The sequence below is a fragment of the Protobothrops mucrosquamatus genome, unplaced genomic scaffold (assembly GCF_001527695.2).
Source record: "Protobothrops mucrosquamatus isolate PMUCROS unplaced genomic scaffold, P.Mucros_1.0 scaffold_61, whole genome shotgun sequence".
NCBI classification, from domain to species: domain Eukaryota; kingdom Metazoa; phylum Chordata; class Lepidosauria; order Squamata; family Viperidae; genus Protobothrops; species Protobothrops mucrosquamatus.
Window position 1 is genome coordinate 5,995 of NW_015386137.1, and position 10,966 is coordinate 16,960.

Sequence of the window (10,966 nt, forward strand, 5' to 3'; positions counted from 1 at the left end):
TTTGAACTATGGTGCTGGAGAAGACTCCTGCGAGTCCCCTGGACTGCAAGGCGATCAAACCGGTCAGTCCTAGAGGAGATCAACCCTGACTGCTCTTTAGAAGGCCAGATCCTGAAGTTGAAACTCAAGTACTTTGGCCACCTAATGAGAAGGAAGGACTCACTGGAGAAGAGCCTAATGCTGGGAAAGATTGAGGGCAGAAGAAGGGGATGACAGAGAAGGAGGTGGCTGAATGGAGTCACTGAAGCAGTAGGCGTGAGCTTAAATGGATTCCAGAAGATGGTAGAGGACAGGAAGGCCTGGAGGAACATTGTCCATGGGGTCACTATGGGTCGGACACGACTTCGCAACTAACAACAAAGAGAGGTCAAGATAGTGTCAAAGCAAGAACATCGGATGTTCTTGCTTTGACAACAGATGGAAATGCAGCCATTTTATCTATTCCTTTTAGAATTAGTTGCTGCTGGGAAGGGGAATAGGGATGAGAGTCCAGCTAGTCATAACAATAATAACTCAACCGTGGGAACCCAAGGACATTGGGCCCAGAGCTGATATTGTTTTGGCGGGCTGGAGAGCTGGGGAGGAAGCCCTTGCTTCAAGCAAATTGCTTCAAGCAAATTGGGGAGTGTGATTTATGACTGTTTATTGGAGGAGGGAATTACACTTTGTTACTTTGTATCCAGTGGAGGGGAATTTAGTTTCTGGTTTCAACTATGGAGTGCCGATACTTCGTTTCTCGAATAAAAGATTCTTTAAGGTAAACAATGCCTCAAAGTTCTTTTGAAGAGTTTCATCTGTCGGAACCATGACGGATAGGTTGGGAGTGGAAAATGGGGAATGGCTCAAATTTGAATTAAGGGAATGGTTTAAAATTCAACAGCAAGAGGACTTAGATGCCGCTTCACAGTGCTTTGCAGCCCCTCTGTAAACAGTTTACAGAGTCAGCATCTTGCCCCCCAACAATCTGGGTCCTCATTTTACTGACTGCAGAAGGATGGGAGGCTGAGTCAACCTTGAGCCGGTCAGGATCGAACTGCTGGCAGTCAGCAGAATTAGCCTGCAATACTGCATTCTAATCACTGCGTCACCAGACCTCTGTCTGTCTGTCTGTCTGTCTGTCTGTCTGTCTATCTATCTATCTATCTATCTATCTATCTATCTATCTATCTATCTATCTATCTATCTATCTATCTATCTATCTATCTATAGTTGTTAAGTGAGTTTTGCCTCATTTGATGACCTTTCTTGCCACAGTTGTTAAGTGAATCACTGCAGCTGTTAAGTTAGTCACAAGACTGTTAAGCGAATCCGGCTTCTCCATTGACTTTGCTTATCAAAAGATCACAAAAGGAGGATCGCGTGACCCTGGGACACTGCAACCGTCATAAATATGAGTCAGTTGCAAGTGTCTAAATGTAACTCACACGACTCTGGGGATGCTGCCTTTAAGGTCTTAAGTGTGAAAAACAGTCATAAGTTCCTTTTTTCAATGCCAGTTACAACTTCAAACAGTCACTAAACGAATGGCTGTTAAGTCAAGGACTCCCTGTAAAACTGTCACAGGTTACGACCATTATGGTCGTAACTCAAGGACTACCTGTACATTCCAAGCAATTTAGGAGCTAGCGGCAACCAGAAATATTTGCCTGGCTCTTAAACAAAGCAACGTTCGGGGATGCCTAATAAATGTCACTTTTTCCCTTGAACGGCTTCCTTTTTCTGTTTAATCTCTTTAACACAATCTTATTTCCTGCATGTTCAGTCAATAGCAAAATGTTTTCCCAGGAATTTGTCGGTGACAATCCTTTTCTTTATACGCCAAGAAAAAACTTTCCTACCTCCCATTCTGCAAATAAAAGTTTTCTCATCTAACTTCTCGTCTTCCATTTAGAAATAAATCTGTCTAAATTCAATGGGGTTTTTTTTTTCCCCCACCAAGCCCCAATTAGCCTTGTAGGAAGGAAAGATTTCTGGAAAAGAGAAGCAGCTCAAACAGATGTTTAAACTAAAATGGAATAAGATCCCGCTTCAAATGTCAAGATTTGATTTTTCTGGATTCCCTTCGGTTATACAAAGAATCAGGGTCCGGTACATAAACCTACTTACAGAAAATATCTAACAGCTCCAGAGAGAGATTAAACCTACTTTTGGATAGAAAGAAGAAACAGAAAAACAATAATCAGGGCAACGCAGAGACCAAAACTAGGAAGAACATCTGTACCGATTCTTCATAAAATCGTGTTAGGTGGGTTAATGCAACGGAGGCATCCGGAGAATTGATAAGCCCAAACATGATTAAGAAAATCAGAAGGGGGAATGGGGAAAAAGACCCGCTGAGGGCTCAAGACAGAATAAAGAGAATTCCACCTCGATAATAGGAGACTAACGTGATTTCTGACAGTTCGGTTAGTGGGGGGAAATGTCCTTATACGAAAAAAAAAAAGGCATGATTTTATTTTCGGTTTCAAATTGTTGTCAGTTTATCAAAACACAAAATACAAAGGAAAATAAAAGTAATGGGAAACTAGGAGAAGGAAAAGGGGAAGGAAAAAGAAATTGGAATTGTAAGTTACAAAGTGCCATTGTAACTTCAGTCACTAAACAAATGGTAAGTGGGAAGGACTACGTGTATCTCCTGTACACCGCTGAACGGTGGTTAGCTGTACGTGGCTGAAGATCCCTATTAATTCTTTTAATGTTTTATAGTATATTTTCATTGTTAACAGAATAACAGAATTGGAAGGGACCTATGGAGGTCTTCTAATCCAACCCCCTGCTCAAGCAGGAAGCCCTATACCATTTTCAATAAATGGCTGTTCAATTTCTTAAAAAATCTTATCTTTCGGTTTGTTGGGGTGTTTCACATGAAACCTTTTGACCAATCTATTAGCCTTTACTTCACTGGAATTTCACCCAGGTGGCTTCGGATAACGGGTATCCCATCCATTGTAGCTTGTTGAAACCATATCGGGCTCCACGTTAAGACCTCCTCCAAAAAAGGCACCTGGGCCCCTCATGGTTGCGGGACAGACCCACTATGAAGTAAAGCGTATTCTTGACTCTAGAATTTTTAGAGGGAAATTGCAGTATCTAGTACAATGGGATACCCGTTATCCGAAGCCACCTGGGTGAAATCCAGTGAAGTAAAGGCTAATAGATTGGTCAAAAGGTTTCATGTGAAACACCCCAACAAACCGAAAGATAACCCTTAACATATGCTTTGGTTTGCTTTACAGGATCTGTCCTTTTTGTAAGGGGGGGGGCGGATGTCAACGCTGCAAATACTGTATATTCTTGCTTTGACAATATGCAGAACTGTCTGGTATTTTTATAGTTAAACCAGGCAACAGGGAAAAAGGGAGGAGAATAAGGATAGCCCGGGAAAAAGAAACCGGAAGTAAATCACATCTTCCAAGTTAATTGGAAGATGTGAACCATGACCCCAAAATAAGGGAGGGGAAAANTGGCAGCCCTTCCAATATTTCAACAGTGCAATGTTAGAAATTGCAACCAGTGGGAAAAGATGCAGGATGACTGCAAGTTAAGTGACGGGTGTAAAGATTTCCTATTGAAAATGTGAAAGTTTAATGAACATGAAGATGTCTCTTATCGTGGTGGTCCTTGACTTACAACCGTTCGTTTAGTGACCGTTCGATGGTACAGCCCTTGAAAAAAGTAAATTAAGACTGCTTTTCACACTTACAACCATTGCAGCATCCTCATGGTCACATGAGCAAAATTTGGACGGTTGGCAACTGGGAATTGCAGTCCATACTTCTAATTTGAGAAAACCTTGCTTCAGAGCATCGGATCTTAAGAAACGTCCTTCAGTGCTTGAACGACTATTGATCCTCATAGCGGAGAAAATGGGTGAAATTACCAATAGGCACCTGGCTTGCCGAAATATATGAGGCGATAATTAGTCGAGCTTCGTGTCATCTTGCCTAATATCCTAAAGCAAGCCGTGTTTGAAGACGAGGAGCCTGTAATTTTGACATGACCCCTTTTCCCCGAGTTTGTACAGAAAGCCGAAAAAGATCCGGTCAGGATCTAACGCTACATCTTCTGCAAAACAAAAAACAAAAAAACAAAAGCAAAATTGATTTCTCCTACTGCCTGCCCTAATGCTGAAATTGTTCTAACGCAGCATTAGCTGTATCTTATCTGTTTTATTGGCAAGGGCAATTATTGAAGCAGAGTTTTCTGCTTATTTCCTTGGCCACCCCTGCCTTCTTTTTTGACTGTTAATATCTGTCACTTTGGGTTAATTCAATTGGGACTCTGATCTGAGTTCATGGTGTGTAATTGTGACTCTCCGCTTGTTAAACCCTCGAGGCAAAGAATCACCACGAGATGAGCGGCAAACTAATCTAAGAAATAAATACATAAATTAAAAAATAAGTGTGGTATGGATATGTATGTATGGCTGTGAAAGTTGGACCATAAGAAAGGCTGAGCGCCAAAGAATTGAGGCCTTTGAACTCTGGTGCTGGAGAAGACTCCTACGAGTCCCCTGGACTGCAAGGTGATCAAATCGGTCAGTCCTGGAGGAGATCAACCCCGACTGCTCTTTAGAAGGCCAGATCCTGAAGTTGAAACTCAAGTACTTTGGCCACCTAATGAGAAGGAAGGACTCACTGGAGAAGGGCCTAATGCTGGGAAAGATGGAGGGCAAGAGAAGAAGGGGACGACAGAGAAGGAGATGGCTGGATGGAGTCACTGAAGCAGGAGGCGTGAACTTAAATGGACTCCAGAAGATGGTAGAGGACAGGAAGGCCTGGAGGAACGTTGTCCATGGGGTTGCGATGGGTCGGACACGACTTCGCAACTAACAACAACAATGGATATTCGCTCCCTTTTGCTCTGAAATATATTTCTAATGCTGCTTAGTATAGTTGGTGCTCATTGCTGTTTATTCCTCTGCTAATTAAAAATGTGTTTGCCAGCTGATGAAGCGTAAGCTCCGACTTACTTATGGAATAAATCTAGCTTAAAATCTGGCTAGCAAAACATCTCTAACAGGACCCAGTGATGTCAAGTTACAGAATTTTAGGACTGTCTTCCCAATTGGTATACAATAGTTTAAAAAAAAACTCTGGCTCGACCAGGTAGATTTTAAGGTCACCTGATCTAGATTTATTTATTTAGTAAACTCTTCATTTCGTAAATCTTACATACGGGACTCTTGGCGGCTCGCCATTTAAAAAAGAATTAAAACAATAAAACCAACCAAAGTTAAAAAAAAAATCAAGAATAACATAAAATAGCAACTGAGAAGATTCACAAAGACTCACCCTGTAGGAGCGAGACAGGGTGGAGTCAAGAGAGGAATCAGCCTGGCATCATTACATTTCCACAAATGGTCTAGGCCCACACCCTCTTTAATTCCATTGACTCTTTATCTAGCAGCAATTTAGTGCTGACCATTAATTGACTAGATTCTTGTGTAGAGGCATGTGCAATAAATCAGCTTTAATCTGTCAGAATAGAACTGGAAGGGATCTTGGAGGTCTTCTAGTCCAACCCCCTGTTCAAGCAGGAAACCCTATACCATTTCAGACAGATGGCTGTCCAGTCTCTTCTTAAAAACCTCCAGTGATGGAGCACCCACAACTTCTGGAGGGAAGCTGTTCCACTGGTTAACTGTTCTCACTGTTAGGAAGTTTCTCCTTTAATTCCAGGTTGCTTCTCTCCTTGATTAGTTTCCATCCATTGTTTCTTGTCCTGCCTTCTGTTGCTTTGGAGAATAGGTGGACCCCCTCTTCTTTGGAGCAGCCCCTCAAATACTGGAAGACTGCTATCATGTCACCCCTAGTCCTTCTTCTCATTAAACCAGACATACCCAAACCCTGCAACCGCTCTTCGTGTTTTAGTCTCCGGGCCTTTAATCATCCTACTTGCTCTTTCCTGCACTTTTTCCAAAGTCTCAACCTCCTTTCGTAATGTGGTGACCAAAACTGGATGCAGTATTCCAGATGTGGTCTTTATACATTTGCCCTATACCAATTCCGTTATGCAATTCAAATGTGATACTCTAGGGCAGGGGTGTCAAACTCAATTTCACTGAGGGCCGGGTCAGCATTGCGGTTGCCCTGGGGGGGCCGGGCTAGAGTGGGTACAGCCTACTGGGTGGGCGTGGATGAAGTGGGTGTGGCCTACTGGGTGGGCGTGGCCAGTTCTACATCGTTCACATCAAAGGTGCCTATGGGGGCCTGGGCAGGAGTGGGACAGATCTGAGGGTCTCTGGCAGAAGGGGGTGGGACCGGGGCAAGTGCCAAGGCATGGTCCACCGGGGCAAGTGCCAAGATGGCCACCACAAAATTGTACATTGGCTCCCGGCTGGCTTGGGCCAGGGCCAAGGCAGCGGGGGCCGTTCCCTCATTGTTTCCAGGATGGCTTCATGGGCCACATGAAACCACTTCAGGGGCCGCATACGGCCCCCGGGCCTTGTGTTTGACATGTCTGCTCTAGGGAGACTCCTTCCAAACCGATCAGCATTCTGTCGCTCTTGATGCAATCACGTTCGGGGTTATCAGATTTATGAGAGACATCAAAAAGTTAAAGAGAATTATACATCTACCGCTCAATCCTGCATCACCATCGGGGGGGGTGGAGGGGGTGGAGGGGGAAGACAAAATTGCAGAAATGAATGTTTGAAGAGCAGCCAAGCACTTACTGCAACTTCAACGGCGTTTGCTTGAAAGGTGAAGATAACCGTGATTTTAGGATGGGTGGTTTTCAGCACGCGCTGTGATTTTCTAATAGCACCAGACATTCTTCCCCCCTACTTACCCACACACACACACAAAAAAACCCCTAACCATCTTTACACATCTACGCTCTTTCCGGTCCGTGCTCACAGCAGTTTTATCTGAAAAATAGCCTAGTTTACTAATGGAACCTTTTCACAGCCATATTCTGCCCTGTTAAAAGCTCCCAAGCATCAAAAATAACGCTGAGATTAGCAGCTAAGTCAACTAGAAAACTCTTTTTTGAACTAGCATTCCAGCTGGGAATTCTCCAGCTTTCCTGCTGAGACTTGAAGACCTTTAAGGAGCTAGTAGTGCTTCAGGTTTTGGAGATTCAATCCAGGAGAATCCAATGGATGGAAACACAAGAGCGCCTGAAGGCAGGACAAGAATCAACGGATGCTAACTAATCAAGGAGAGAACCAACTTAGAAGTAAGGAGAAATTTCCTGACAGTGAGAACAATCATTAATAATAATAATAATAATAATAATAATAATAATAATAATAATAATAATAATAAAGTTGGAAGGGACCTTGGAGGTCATCGAGTCCAATCCCCTGCTCAGGCAGGAAACCCTATACCATGTCAGACAAATGGCTGTCCAGTTTCTTCTTAAAAACTTCCAGTGTTGGAGCATTCACCTCTTCTGGAGGCAGGTTGTTCCACTGGTTAATTGTTCTCACTGTCAGGAAGTTTCTCCTTAGTTCCAGGTTGCTTCTCTCCTTGATTGGTTTCCATCCGTTGCTTCTTGTCCTGCTTTCAGGCGCCTTGGAGAATAGCTTGACTCCCTCTTCTTTGTGGCAGCCCCTGAGATATTGGAACACTCCTATCATGTCCCCCCTCGTCCTTGCCTCCAGAATTTGAGGGTGCTCCAAAACTAGATGTCTTCAAGATAAAACAGAACAACCATTTGTCCAGGACGGGATGACAACTTATTTTCAACTTGGTCAACTTATTTTACAAAGCAGCTGAAGGCAGGACAAGAAACAATGGGTAGAAACCAATCAAGAAGAGACGCAACCTGGAATTAGAGAAAGTTCCTGACAGTGAGGACAATGAATCAGTGGAACAGCTTGCCTCCAGAAGTTGTGGGTGCTCCATCACTGGAGCTTTTTTTAAAGAAGAGACTGGATAGTCACTTGTCTGAAATGGTATAGGGTCTCCTGCTTGAGCAGGGGGTTGGACTAGAAGATCTTCAAGGTCCCTTCCAACTCAGTTATTCTCTTACTCTGTTAATCAGTGGAATGGCTTGCCTTCAAACGCGCTCAGCTTGCCGGGAACGTTTTCTTACGTAGGCGCTTTCAGTGCAGGTAGTCCTCAACTTATGACTTACGATTGAGGCCAGAATTCCTGTTGCTAGGCGAGACAGTTGTTAAGTTGAGTTTTACTCCATTTTATGATGTTTCTGGCCACAGCTGTTAAGCGAATTGCTGCAGCTATTAAAGGAGTAACACCGCTGTTAAGTGGATCTGGCTTCCCCATTGACTTTGCTTGTCAGAAAGTCACAAAGGATGATCACAGGACCCCAGGACACCGCGACCGTCAAGCATCCGGATATAAATCACATGACCTTAAGGCTGCTGCAACGGTCGTAAGCGTGAAAAAGAGTCATAAGTCACTTTGAATGGCCACTAAACGAACTGTGTACAGCAGGGCTTTTCAGCCGGTGGTACGCGTACCACCGGTGGTACACTGGCACCTGGCAGGTGGTACGCGACCATCCTAGAAAAGTGGTAGCGGGGGAGGGGAATGAGCTGAACCGGTGGCAGCACCGCACAAGCCTGAGCGAGAGATGGCTGGAGCTGCAGGGCTGACAGGGCTCAGCGGAAGCGCCAGGATCAGTGCCGGGCTCCAGCTGATTGGCGCTTCTGGGCAGCTCAGAAGCGCCAGGATCAGCACTGAGCCCCAAAGAAGCGCCAATGAGCTGGAGCCCAGAACTGATCCTGGCGCTTCTGCTGAGCCCTGACACCTCTGCAGAAGCGCCAATCAGCTGTCAGGGCTCAGCAGACGAGCCAAGATCAGCGAAGGAAGGAAGGAAGGAAGGAAGGAAGGAAGGAAGGAAGGAAGGAAGGAAGGAAGGAAGGAAGGAAGGAAGGAAGGACCCGACGGTAACCACAGTGCTAATGCAGCCCTCAATGAAATTGAGTTTGACACCCCCGATATAAAAGGTTGTTAAGTGACTCTGGTTTCCCCCGCTGACTTTGCTTGTCAAAAGGTTGCAAAAGGGGATCACATGACCTTGAGACACCGCAGCCATCATGAATATGAATCAGTTGCCAAGCATCCGAATGTAAATCACATGACCCTGGGAATGCTGAAAGGGTCATAAGTGCGGAAAAATGGTCATAAGTCACTTTTTTCAGTGCGGTTGTAACTTCAAACAGTCACTAAGTGAACTGTTGTAAGTCGAGGACTACCTGTACTTTATCACTTTTTTTCCTTTTGGGGTGGGGGTCAAGTTTTTGACACCTTGCTAGGTGACTGGTGGTATTTGGATATTGCCATATCCCAGTGATGGCGAACCTTTTAGAGACCGAGTGCCGAAACTGCAACCCAAAACCACTTACTTATCGCCGGGTGCCAGGTGGGCGTGGCCCACTGGGTGGCCGTGGTGGTCATGGCAGACTGGGTGGGTGTGGCCAAGGTGGGCGTGACCACTTTGATGTTGCTCGTGGGGAGGGACGCCTGTGGGGGCCGGGCAGGGTTGGGGGAGATCCAGGGGGTCTCTGGCAGGTGGGGTGGTGGGCAGGAGGCTCGTCCTGCGGGGTGAGGCGAGGCAAGGCGAGGCAGGGCAGGGGTGCCATTGTCACAGGGCAAGGTGAGGCAGGGGCCGGGGCGGCTGCTGCCTGTCACCATCGGCCCCTGCACACAGAGGCCAGCGAGCGCATGGGTGCTGGGATGCATCTGGCCACGTGGGACCTCGGCAAGTTAGTGGGCAGCTGGTTGAAGAGGGACGGTTGCCATCTCCGGGGCGTGGCGCGTGTGCCCACAGAGAGGGCTCTGAGTGCCGCCTCTGGCGTGCATGCCATAGGGTGAAAAGGTTGAAAAGCCCTGGTGTGCAGATACCATGGAATATTTATTCCAAAGCGCGACGTCTAATGCGTGCCGCTTATTTAACCTTGCAAAAGCAATGGCAAACAGCCAGCAACATGCGCACATCCTTTAATTCTCCTTAATTTCCTCTCCTACCAAGGAAAAGCACTGAAGCTTTCATTCTGTCCCTGGATTGACCTCACCAGCTTGCCGGGATTTCGAAACTTGCTTCCCGCAATGTTCTTTTCGGCAACGCCTTTGATGCTATTTGGACCTAGATTTAGGTAAGCCTTGCCTGTTTTTTTGGATTTCTTTTTTTTAACCAGCGGGCCACAAACCCTGCTTCATACAGGAGCTTCGTCTCTAATGATATTTGTCCAATGAAGAGGCCATCAAAGCAGGCGGCGATACGGCAGCCATCTGGACCGTGTTTAAGCAACGGTAGTGATGGGAACTTGAAAGAGGAAGGCGAGGCAGGACGGATCCCTAGATTGCTTTTTTGGATAAAGCTGGAATCAGCTGCACCTTTGATTCAGAAGATGGCCAGACATCTGCAGAGTCAAATGGGCTTTAAGGAAGGCCATGAAGTGAAGACAAGGATAGAGAAAGCTCGAACAGCATTCTTCAGAAATGAAAAAGGTCTTCTGCAGTCACGACATAAGCCTGAGACTGAAAATCAGGCTTGTCAGATGCTATATTTTTTTCTATCCTGCTCTATGGAGTAGAGAGTTGGTCTCTGACAGAAGGCCACCTGAAGAGACTAGAAGCATTTGAAATGTGGATTTACAGGCGGCTGTTACGTATAAGCTGGGTTGACAAGAACAGAAATGAGGAGGTGATAAGCCACCTGGGAAAGCCAAGGGAAATCATCAAAACAATTAAAAAACGAAAGTTAGAATATTTCAGACACCCAGAAAAATAGGGCATACTCCATTTAATCCTCCAGGGAAAGATTGAAGGCAAACGAATTCCAGGCAGAAGAAGAAGAACATTGTGGCTTCAAAATCTAAGGGACTGGTTTGGACAAAACTCAGCCGCACTTTTTTGTGTGGCTGCTGATAAAAACAGGATCGCCAACATGATCGCCAACGTCCGATAACGGATATGGCAGAAGAAGAAGAAGAAGAAGAAGAAGAAGAAGAAGAAGAAGAAGAAGAAGAAGAAGAAGAAGAAGAAGAAGA